This window comes from Amblyomma mixtum, chromosome 3 (assembly GCF_055824585.1).
Source record: "Amblyomma mixtum isolate Tamu chromosome 3, ASM5582458v1, whole genome shotgun sequence".
Taxonomy (NCBI): Eukaryota; Metazoa; Arthropoda; class Arachnida; order Ixodida; family Ixodidae; genus Amblyomma; species Amblyomma mixtum.
The window spans coordinates 347,895,466-347,908,124 of NC_143014.1; the positions used below are offsets into that span (position 1 = coordinate 347,895,466).

General features: G+C 42.8%; 1 pseudogene; it reads right to left on the reverse strand.

The window, feature by feature from the left end:
* Positions 1–2,531: 2,531 nt before the first annotated feature.
* On the reverse strand, positions 2,532–11,966 carry LOC149356286 (uncharacterized; annotated as a pseudogene).
* Between the last annotated feature and the right edge of the window lie 693 nt (positions 11,967–12,659).

The window sequence follows — 12,659 nt, forward strand, 5'->3', positions numbered from 1 at the left end:
CAGAATATTAGAAGCTAGTGCGTGCACGCGCTATGTGTCATCCACAAGTAGCGGTTTTCGTATTAATACCGCACAAATTCGTGAAGATGCTGCAGTGCATAATCGCGGGATACCACTAAGCCCTAAATTCTGTTTGTGCCTTGCGCCCTTTGAAGAACGAGCTGCTTTTTTGCGGAAGCTGCGGCCTATGCCCGCTCCACGCAAGAAAAGCAGTAAATGTTTAAAGCCTAAGTTTGTCAGTGCTATTATTTCCGGAGTTGGTGCTAAACATGCACTATAGAAAGCGACGATAACGCTTGCAAGGTGGTCAGAAGTTTCTCCTGAATGTAAACATACTAACGAGCAAATATCTTTGAAATGCTGTTCAAATATGAAGTAAAAAAAGTTGTTGTCCTCTAAATAAAAAACGTTAGAGATCATTGCTGCAGCCCACATCGGGAGAATGCGAGAGCACTGACGCTTCAACGGCCCTCGTTGTCTCCCTTTGCCTATCTTTGTGATACTCTTGCCCCTATTTGCTCTTAAGTACCATCGCATTAGCCTTCACTAGCACATTAATTAGCTATTTAATTTGTAGCAATTGTTATCGATTAATCATCCTCATTGATTGGGGTTATCGATTGCAATCACTTTGTTTTACATTTTTTAAATTAGTAACCTTAATTAATCACATTCATTTTGATTACACCCGTTTCATCTCGATCACGCGTTTTGGTTTTTCAATTTCGGCGCCATTGCTGGTTTCCCGTCCACCTACTGTATCCCCGTCAAGCCTATTCGACCGTCCAAAGACCTTTGCTTCTGATTAATTAACTAATTATTCCAGGTCAATCAAACTTTTTGTTCGATTATCACTCATCAAAACACATTTCAATCCATCTCATACTTTATTTTCAATCCTTTGCCTATTTTCCCACTATTTCCACTCCACGCGTTGGCTGCCTCCTTCCTCTTTCGGAGGTGAGTTCAGAAAAAAAGAAAGGCGACATCTGGGACGGGAATGGGCCGCAGAAGACATTCATTCAAATTTTCTAAGAAAGGGTTGGAGCGTGGAGATAGAGTTCCCGTGCCGAAAAGACGTGCTCAGAATACTCTCTAGTGCACATCTAATGGCATTAAATCAGCCCGTGTGGCACGGGTATTAGGCACAGCTGTCACACCGTCATTTTGGGTTCCCATCAAGTCAGTTAATTTCTCAGCACACAAAGGCCAAGGACGATGTAGTAAGGGACTTCACAAACACTGCCTCGTAAACATACCCTTACAAAAATTGCTTGTGTGATTGTTTAGAAAATCTTTAAAATTTACTCATTAGAATGTAATGTGTTTCTTTTAGATCTGTATGGAATTTTTGTCCATAGTTTCAATAACTAATTGGCCACCGCATTGTTATAGGAACACGGCTAACGTCCTTTAAAAGAAACACTTTAATGACTTGCTTTAGAAACTCCTTGAGGAGTCTGTTTAGAAATCCTTTTGAGTGCACTCGTTTCATTGTAGCGTGCTGCTTTTGAATCTGTATAGAATTTGGGTACTGTGTTTCTATAACTAATTGGCCACCGCATTGTTATAGGAACACGGGTAATGTCGTTTAAAAGAAACACTTTAATGACTTGCTTTAGAAACTCCTTGAGGAGTCTGTTTAGTAATCCTTTAGAGTGCACTCGTTTCATTGTAGCGTGCTGCTTTTGAATCTGTATAGAATTTGGGTACTGTATTTCTATAACTAATTGGCCACCGCATTGTTATAGGAACACGGGTAATGTCCTTTAAAAGAAACATTTTAATGACTTGCTTTAGAAACTCCTTGACGAGTCTGTTTAGTAATCCTTTAGAGTGCACTCGTCTCACTGTAACGTGCTGCTTTTGAATCTGTATAGAATTTGGGTATGGTGTTTCAATAGAAATATTTTAATGAGTGTTTTTTGCAACTGTCTGTAGAAGTTCTTTAAGCTTCCCTCAATAGAGCTTACAGTGTAGGTATTGAACCTCTACATCAGAACGTCTATAAGTACTACCGAGTGAGTTTCAATAACTAACTGGCCACCGTAGTGTTATAGAAACGCGATGAGGTGATGCTATAGAAACACTTTAATTAAAGTGTCTTTTGCAACTCTCTAAGGAGACCCAATAAAAGTTCTTTAAGCTTTCCTCAATAGAGCCTACAGTGTAGTTATTGAACCTCTATAAGTATTACCGAATGAGTTTCAATAATTCATTCACCACCGCATTCTTTAGGAACACAAAGAACGCACTGCTACAGAAATACTTTAATGAATGTCTTTTGCAACTCCCTCAGGAGATCCAGTAGATCTCAATACAGCCTACAGTGTAGTTACGGAACCTCTATAATTGACCAGTGCATTCTTAGGGGAACATGGAGAAGTAGGTAGAAATACTCGTTAGCTCCTTTACAACAGTTTATAGACTGAAGTCTCAAAGACTTGATTGGGAAAGTGAGTGAATGTGATATGTGCTGCAAAACATGCAAAAATACAAGAAGGTTTTTCATGCACCTCTTACTTTATTCATTATTTAATTTCCCGAGAGAGCAGGGAGGACAGGCTGCTCTTTAGGCGGATAGGGTCCGCCTTAAATTCCCGGACAGTGAAGCCTGCACAAAGAAGCACGCAAGTAGATCAGTAATTTGACATAAAGCTCACACACTCTTGACAGTTTTAATTGCCACCATCATAACTAACAAATTTTAACACAATGAGCTTAAAGTTAGCCACTCTGGTCGGACAGAACTTAAATCTGCAGTGAAGTTCCACCCACAGTCTTGACTACCACACAGTTTCTGCAGCAAGAAAAGAGTCCGTTGTTGTGACTTTTCTTGTGATGTAAACTTAAAGATAATCACAAATTGGAATAACATGCACAAAGAAATTGGAGGGTACACTTGAGCTCCGCCTTAAGGGTATGGTGTGATTGCGGTGGGTTAATGCCCCCATATGTGGAATTGGGCATTCTTGATTCTACATTCATATCTCCTTGGGAGCCTTCACAACACTCCTGGTGTAATGGTGCAGCGGTTAGGTGATGCACCAGTGCCCTCCAATGGCAGGTGCTGTCACCGGTGTGGTTGCTCTTTCCAAGCAACCTCTCCCGACTAAGAACAAATTTAACTTCCACCTGCCATGGAAGTCAGTTTGCTCACAATCTGGCAGTCAGATTGTGATGACATCACAAGGTCACATGACCTTGAGCGGCGTCTTTGGCTGTGAAGCTTCAAATGGTGGCTAACATCGACACCGGACAACCTTTTCCGACATTTTCTCGCATTAAAATGTGGATGCATCTGACTTTAACACTGCGTCGTGAGTCACCAGGTGGTAAGGTCTTGTATGCAAGCTCTGTGGCCATGAATCCTGAATCATGCAATGAAGCTTTGGGGTAGAGGTGGTTTGGGATAGAGCATGCACATCGTGTTGCTGGTGTCATCATTTGGAGGCTCAGAGAAGCTGGCCTCACAGGTAGCCTAATGGTGAATCATCCTGCACCCAAGGAAATTTAAGGCCAGTCTCCCCGTAGGATACGACGCATAGGAATTATACTCCATTTCATACATCAGGTGCAACACTGAAATGTACAGTAGTAGTCTGCAGGAAAAAAAAATACAGGGAGGTGTGTTACTCCATCCTTGCTCTGTGACCGAGTGCACAGTCTGCGAGTGCATAGAGAGACTTTGCACAGAGTGCGACAGGTTGTCAGCAACAAGGGCGCATTTATTCAAGCTCATGACAGACGTATCGTGCAGGAAGCCTGCAGGCAAGACATTTATTTTTTTTTTTGCACACCACAAGGAATATACTACTTTTTTATCGTGGATATTGGCAGCGCAAACAAGAGTGCGAGATTTAAGAGCGTTGCACCTGATGTATGCAACTGAGCACAGTCGTGCACAAGTAATATGACCCCTGTTAATATGGACAACTGTAATTAGGGACAGTTCTTCTGGAGACCAAATTTTTGCATCATATTTATGCCTCGTTAATATGGAAGCTCACTGCCCGGACAATGGACAAGGTGGAAATGAATAAAGGCCATTGGAGCCCGTGTTTTTTCACCACAGCAATGAGAAAAAACCTTGACTATCCGAACTGATCTTTCCTTTCCTGTATTTTTGGAGGGGGGGGGGGAGTGAAAAAGTGGCAATGCCTGATAATGTCCTTTTCTGTTCCCATGCTTTACAGTGCTAAGGGGCCTAGTCTCATAATTATACAGGGTGTTGAAAGTTAAGACTTTACTGATTTTTTTGCGAATCGCTGTACGATAATGCCGTTTTTGCTCCGTGGTAATGCTGCCTGCTGGACACAAATTGGGGTAATAATTGTCTGCATAAATTCAGTAATTAGCTAAAAATCATTGATTAATTTTTATTGCCTGAAGTTAGCCTGCATATTTATATTGAGAACTTGGAGGCATTTGCTTTTCAGGGCTATTCCAATTGGTACAATTTTAGTAACACGCCTGTGCCCTGAGATAAGCATGTCTAAAATTTCGTCCCAGTTCATCTAATTACGCATGCGAGACCTCGGCGTGAGGCACCTCCCTCGTGTGATGCAGCTGTTGCGTATGGCACTCTGCCTTGCAAGAGTGTGGAGTGAGCGGCGACGCAGATGACTTTTCGTTCTCAGCAGCGTTTTCCTTCTTGGCGCGCGAAACCAATGAATCACGAAAAGTCCCGCATCGCCGGTCGCTCTTGCAAGGCAGACTGCCATATGCAAAAGCTGCGTCACACGAGAGAGGTGCTTCATACCGAGAGCTGCAGTCTCGCATGCGAAATTAGATGAACTGGGATGAAATTTTAGACATGGGTATCTCAGGGCACAGGCGTGTTACTAAAATTGTACCAAATGGAATAGCCCTGAAAAGCAAATGCCTCCAAGTTCTCAATATAAATATGCAGGCTAACTTCAGGCAATAAAAAGTTAATGATTTTTAGCTAATTAGTGAATTTATGCAGACAATTATTACCCCAATTTGTGTCCGCCAGGCCGCATTACAACGGAGCAAAAGTGGCATTATCGTACAGCGATTCGCATGTCTTAAAAAAATCAGTAAAGTCTAACTTTCAACACCCTGTATATAGCACAAGATATGAAAACACAAGCAGAAGATAGCGCTATCTTGACCCCTTCAGTACTTTTCATCCCAAACATTTACCAAATGGGCCCAGTGGCAACTGGCACTCTTGCTGCAGTTTCCTGGGACACTCAGTGTTTAATGGGCTGACTGCAGCAGCAATCTTCAGTCCTAGTCCCTATGAGTCATGGCCAGTCTTGCACACATTACAGAATGCAACTTATTTCAGTGGTCTATTAAAGCCCCAGAGGTAAACTATTACTACTGCGTTATTTTCCTTCAAAATTTTATTGTAATTATGCTAATATACTTGGACCAGAATGAACTAGAGCGGCTTGCTTGACATGTTGTCATGCACTTTTCAATTTTTAAAAGCTGTTTTTCAAAGCTAATGTAGTAATACACAACTCTAGCAGTAGTGCTGGTTTCAATAGAATCCTTGCTTTATACACTCTCGTGAGCTATATGATATCTCTGCCTTCATGCTCTGCATGGAAGCCGCCAAGCTCGGTGTAGTAGAAGGCAAATAACGGTGCCATCCGACAGGACCAGGAGCCCCTACAGAGCAGTCACGTGATATTTTCCAGGATGAGCACCGCCAGAGACAACTATCACTCGCTCGTGGCCCAGGAAGAATTGCGCGCAATGCTTCTCCGCACCCAGTTCCATGAAGGAAAGATCCCCTGCTAGCACCAGCATTTGCCATCAAGTTCAGGTTGCCCAAGTAGTACCTCTGGTTACTTGTTTTTGGAAAAAAGTACCGAATACTAAAAAAAATGAAATACCCAGAACTTGCCATTTAGCAAAAGTAATGAATTACAAACTTTCAAGAATATACAATTTATTACAGTAATAAATTATTAGTTCATGCTTATTTATGTTTATTACATTACTGGTGTACTTTAGCGCTTATATGCTGTAAGACAACCTGACACTTCAGCCAGTTCTGTTATGCTGATCAATGCAGTTTTGTCCTTGGGAGTCTACTCCATGTTGCAGCTGGACTTGAAGTACGCTCTTACATGTGTTTTTGAGTGCACTACCACTAGAGCCCCAGTTGCAGCTTTCACCATTGTCACCGTGGGAGGTGTCTGTTCAATTAATGACTGATCGCGACAAGTTGCTTGAGAAGAGCAAGCTGTGTATCGCAAGCCCCAACAGTTGTAGCACCTGAGATCGCAGGTCAGTGGTGCATTGCTCAACTGCTGGACCACTGCGCCAGGAGTGCTACGAGGACTCCCAACAGTATGAATGAGAAGTAGAGAACAACCAATTCCATATATTTGGATATTCCCCTTAACGCTATCAGGTCATACCCTTCAGGAACAGCTTGAATCTGAGTTCACAGATCTTTGCAAAGCTGAGCCCTGAACAGGAATGAAAATGAAAACTGAAGTGCTAGTGCACCAAATTCACATTTGGCCCAGCCACGCTATGCCGTCGCCTTTGTCATTTTGTGCAGAAAACAAGAAAACAGACTATGGATAGTCTCCCGTAGGCCATCGTCAAAATTTCTTGGGTGCGGCACAACCTGCCAGTGATCCACTACCGAAGCCAGTTTCTTTCAGCCATCAAGAGATGGCAATAGCTAATTGGCATGCATGGTTTTGAGGGGCACTCTGAAAAATCATAGCTCTGCCATTGATTCAATGCATGACTCACTTTTGATGGCTGCATAGCATGAATACACAACGCGACTGATGCCAATGCAATCAATGCGATAAAAACTTGGTTACGCTTAGCTGGGACATCTGGTATACAGCAACCCCTTTAATTTCCAGACGTTCAAAAGAAGGGAGTTAAGGTCAGCCCACATACAAGCATACCCAAGCTCAGATATGTGCAGTAAAATGCATGTTGCTGACTTTTCACATATGTGCACGGAAGAGGATACGAAAGAAAAGCAGTTCTAATAAATGATCAAGTGGTGAATTTGGACAGCAAAAAAGAAATGACATACCAATGACGGCGCCCACTTTCACGGGGTCCAAGGCCTCCCTCAAGGATGCCTCAGGATGTGCATTGGACTTCTTCCCAAAAAGGGACTTCCCTTTGAGCTCCTCCACGGTGAAGAGCTGCCGCATCAGCCCTCGCGCGAACTTTGCAGGGGCTCCTGGGCAGCTGCCCCGCAATCTTTCAAGGGCGGTTTCCTCAACCAAAACACCGCCCCCAATGTCCACCTGGCAATGAAATATATATATATAACACGGCTTAATGCCATGAAAAGGCAATCTACAAAATGCAAGCTGATGCACGCAAGTTACATTTGCTATGCCAGGCGTTTCAGGGAAGATTGTGAAAATAGGCATTTTAGGATAAAAATATGGCTTTTGCTGCATAATATCACCAGTGTCGGTGGACACCGGAAAGGCTCTGTATTTTTATAAGTAGTAAGCTGGCTAACCAATTTCTGATAACCTCTTAACTATCATGGATAGGTGACTGGTTGCAATTAGAGATATGTAGCCGGCTGTTAGTAATAGTCTTATCAGTTATTAGAATTTCGAAAATGTGATTACCCTCACTGCTTTAGCTTGACAAAATTGTGGCTGCATTTGGCGAAAATACATCAAAAGCATACAGACAAATCAACCCCTCCAGAACAAGTAACTAGCCGAAAAAGCCAAATTTTTTTTAGCCACAGCACCAAGGATAATAGAGCTTTTAAAATTCTAGAAACTGATATGGCTATTATTAACGACCAGCTACAAATCTCCAATTGCAACTAGGTGCCTAACTGTACTAGTTAAAATATTAAAAAGTAGTTAAAAGTAGCAGTTCGGCTTAAGACGTCTGGTGTTCGTCAACACTGGTAATACTATGCCGCAAAAGCCATATTTTTACCCCAAAAAGACTATTTTTGGGAATTTTTGAAAGAGTTTGCTGAAACATCTTATATAGAAGAAAATATGGAACTTTATGAAGGCTTTTCACCCACATGAATAAGTGACAAAAAGCTATCAGGAAGTATTCATGTAACATCATGGCTGCCATTTTGTATAGCACATAGGTTTAGAAATGCAGGCTGTAGGTGGCAATAAGACAGTTCAGCATAAAATGAAGCAGCAGTCACTGACCATAGTCCAAAAGAAGGAAAAAAGTTCTGTTCACATTGAGCAGAACAACAGTGGTGGCGGATTTATAACCAAAGAATATGATGTAACAATCGGGCATAGATGCTTGGCATAGGGCCAGCGTTTTTGTTTAAAGTCGCTTGCATCGCCTGGATGAATGGAGATTCCAGCAGAAGGCACATCACCAGGTTCCTTTCTTTGGATAAGATAGAGTCACTGCTCCAGTCAATCTGGTGGCCAGTGTCATGTGCATGGCCCGTGAGCGCATTTGTGGCATGGTTGTGGTTCGTCATATCACGTTGATGCTCCTTTGCAAGTCTTGAGAACTTTCCTGTCTCACCGATGTAAGCATGATTACAGTTCAGGCATGGTATCTTGTAAATGACTCCTGGAAACTGTTCATTTGGTAGTCGGTCTTTTACGTTCATTTTTGATTCCGTAGCTTGCCGACAGGCATGCGGGCCATGCACACAACACTGGCCATCAGATTGATGGAAAGAAGCGAACCGGAGGACGTGCCTTCTGCTGGAATCGCCATTCATCCAGACGATGCAAGCGACTAAACAAGAATGCCAACTCCATGCCAAGCACCTATGCCCTATCGTTACGTCACATTCTTCGCTTATAAATTCACCACCGCTCTCATCCTGCTCATTGTGCATAAGAAAGCCGTACGGGCGTCGAAACTTCTTTCCCTCTTTTTGACTATGGTCAGTGACTGCTACTTCATTTCATTGCCATGCCTGACCAGACGGATCTCCATCAAACTCTCTACTACACAGTCAAGCACGCCACACTGCCTTTGCTCATGCTTCATGTAAAACAAAATGGCGGCCACTAGACATCACTGAATACTCCCTATTCCTCCTATTACACCCCCCCCCCCTCACAAAACTAGCTTTCCTAGTCAACGTGACTTCTAGGGCCCCGTATCAAAAGGATCACGTTCATGTCAGCCAGAAGGTGACCACAAATGCTTTCAGTAGTTGCATGCAGTAGAAACTCTATTTTAAGACTTTCAGTGGGCGGTCCTCGCGAAACTGTCCTATAATCCAGATGTCCTTTAATCGAAAAATCTCGCACAAGTGATGCATTCGCGTATAAATGCACTAACTGGGTGCGAGTTGCCTCAACTGTTTAGCACTATTGAAAAAAGCTGGCTACCGCCTAGCTGCTGTAAATCAGAAGTGCCGACACAAGGCAAACATTTTTCTTTTAGGTAAATTAAAAGCTAAAGTGCAATGCATTGCAAGTATGGCTTGTGGGAAGAATTTCTAGGAGCAGGGCTGCAAAAACTGCACAAGAAAGTCAGCAAGAAAAGTCACTGTTTTCAAGACAAAGCATTAGTACAAAGTAGAGGCTTTCAAATTGGGTTCCCGGGATTATTATTTTTTTTGATAAGGCAGGAAGGGATAGACATCAAAACACACGAGTCGCTCAGCACATTTTAAAAGCTGCTTGGGGTTCCCAGAGGCTAAAGATTGAGAACCCGGTATAGCAAGGCTGGTACTTATCTTAGGCTAATACAACAAAACAATACAATACAAAACATTCATTACAACGGCATTCTCTGACAAGCAGTATAGTGTAGAACCTTTGTTTAGCTTCCCATCAATGCAATGTAAGCTACGCCACGTGTGAAAAGCAATGAGATTTCTTTGGGCCATAATACAATCGAACCGCAATGTACAAACAGATAAAAAATCATTAAATACTTTAAATATCCTAAATGTAAAATTTCGCTAAAGCTTGTGCAGGAGAAGTGCAATGCATCAGTGAGAGGATGGCAACTGGGAGAGACCTATCCCGAAGCTCTAGCACTGTCTCAAACCATGCCAAACGCCAGTTAGTGTGGCAACCCCACATTACAGCAGTGTCGTGTGAAAAATTAAACAACAGAATGAAAACTATCGTAGTTTTTGCCAATGCCATGATAGCTGACGTAAAGATAGAATGGCTACTGGAAGGCAACAAAATTCCATGCTGCTAGTTCTGGGACACTATACATGGGTACGAGAGCCGCAAAATGGTGCTGACCGCCTGGCTGCGCACAGTTCCTGCCACTAAGCTTTTGTGGTGCTGTTAAAAAGTGCAAGTGTGAACCGTGCTGCTTGCCGCACCGGCACCGCCAGTTACTCGTTTAGCAAGGCAAAGCCTGCCACCTGTCGCCCATGCGGGAACAGCTTGGTGCTTGACAGTTCGATACATCAGTTTTATGGCAAACTGCACTCGATATACTATGAAGTAAAATTGCCTGTGTATATTCAAAATATCTAGGAGCAGTTCAGTATGCCCAACAATTCTTAATATCCATGCTAGTTATATTGGAGTGACTGCAGTGGTTTGGGTGACGGTTTGAAGCTACACTTCGCGCATGTAACCCACACCCACCAATGCAAGGTGGCTCTCACCTGGAACGGATACCCACTTGCTTCACTGCCAAAGGGGCAGCTAGCTGTCTCTTACTGTGGCATGCTTGCTATCGGTGCATTAGGCAATGGTGGTCTGTTAGCATGTCACTCACTCGGTGTCTCTCCTCCTGACGTGCTTCTCATCAAAGCCACTGTGAAAGGTCTTTATTTATTTATTTATTTAAATAAATAAATAAAATAAAGCTTGAAAGCACCTCTCACAATGGCACTGATGTGAAGCACGCCAGGAAAAGAGACATCGAGTGAGTGGCATGCTAACAGACCACCACTGCCTAATGCACCGATAGCAAGCATGCCACTGTAGGAGACACTTCTGCTAGATTGGGTGCACTTCACCCTGGCCTTCGTGTCAGATGTAAAAGTCATGCTTGCATTTTTATCTTTCCTGGGGCCAACACATATTACGCAAGACAAGTTCAAAAGCACAGAGATACTGCTGCATGGTGGCAAAGCCTTCACCTAACAGCAATTCTAGGTGGAGCCTAAATGAAATATATTGTCGGCACAGTCATACCACTTGTTGCAGGCAGCTGTTGACGTCCGGTATTGCCCCATGGAACGTGCCACGTGAGGAAAACCATACACAAGTGGAAAGATATTTCTCTTTCCAAAGTTTATTTTTTTAATTATCGGCTGTCAAGTTCGGGAAAGCAGCCTTTACACAAGTGTGTATGGTAAAACCCTGTTCCCATCCAGAAGATGTAATAGCTTGTAAGGGGAAGAACTTACCTGGGGGTACGGCCGCACTGTGGAGCTTGTGTCAATGCTTTTCAAGTCATCGACAATTTTTTTCAGTTTTTTTTAGATTCTGAAAGAGCAGTTCACCAAAATATAAAGAACTGAAGTGACATCATAACTCCACATTTTGCCAGCTGTTTTCTAGTGTGGCCATCTACCATGGTGCTCTACTAAAGAATGGCGTGAATGAGCCGCATGATTATAATTTTTGTGAGTGCGCCTGCTAAAAGAGTTGATTTATAACTTGCTTATAGTAGCAGCTGTACATTAGACAATTACATGCAAGTGATCAGCAAGACAATAGCCATTTCAAAGCATAGGAAACTGAGAATAAGCTTCAACAAAGTGGCATATCACGAAAAAGCATACGACGTTTTAACAGTAGGTATATTAAAGATGAGTTATGAAGCCTGTTATACCATCAGGTTGAACTCAAGGCACACCAATAAACATTATCACAGCCCTTAACAGCAACATGATGATATGACATACCATGGGCAGCCTCCAGCTCCTCATTTCTTCGTTTAACTGAAGCCAGTTCTTCTTGCAAGCTTTCACACCGAGAACATGGCTGCGAATGAAAAAAAATTTGAGGACACTTAGGTTCCACGTTAAGGGTATGGCACGATAGCATAAATGGCTCCCTTCAGTGGCCTGGGGTCCTCTCTGCAGACACGGACACTGTTGGACATGGCACACAAGGCCTCCCTTTAACCAAGTTGAACAAACATGCCTCAGTGGCCTAGGGGCAGAGGTTTGGTTGCCGTATCACCGCAATTTTATTTTGAGTGCAATTAATTTACATTTGTACATGTACATAATGACATTTCAGACATGCCACAACCTTATATTCACAATTTATGTGATGTTTGAGCGGTTGTATCCTGCCAGTACTTACACATTGAGTTAATATATGAAGACTAAATATTCGTTTCTTAACTGAGGAAGATGCAGTGTTATGCAAAGAAATTGGTAGTACTATCACTGATATGAAAACAAATTTAATGCAATGACAGTTTATCAGAAATTAACATAAAAAAATTAACTTTGAAGGACCATGTAACATGAACAGATGGTCTGCATTGATAACACAGTGGCTTTCATAGGAAGCAAAGTGCTTCTGTGGGCACCTGAGGTAAGGAGGAGAGGCGAAGATAGAAAATATATTGGGATAGAGTGGCTGACTAATCCAGGCAAGGAACACAGCAAAAGTTCCAATGGGAGAGGCCTTTGTGCAGATGTGGATCTACCAGTTGCATACCACTCTGTGCACCGTGCTACTGGCTTACTTACAAATGTGCAGCCGCCGCGGTGGCTCAGCGGTTAT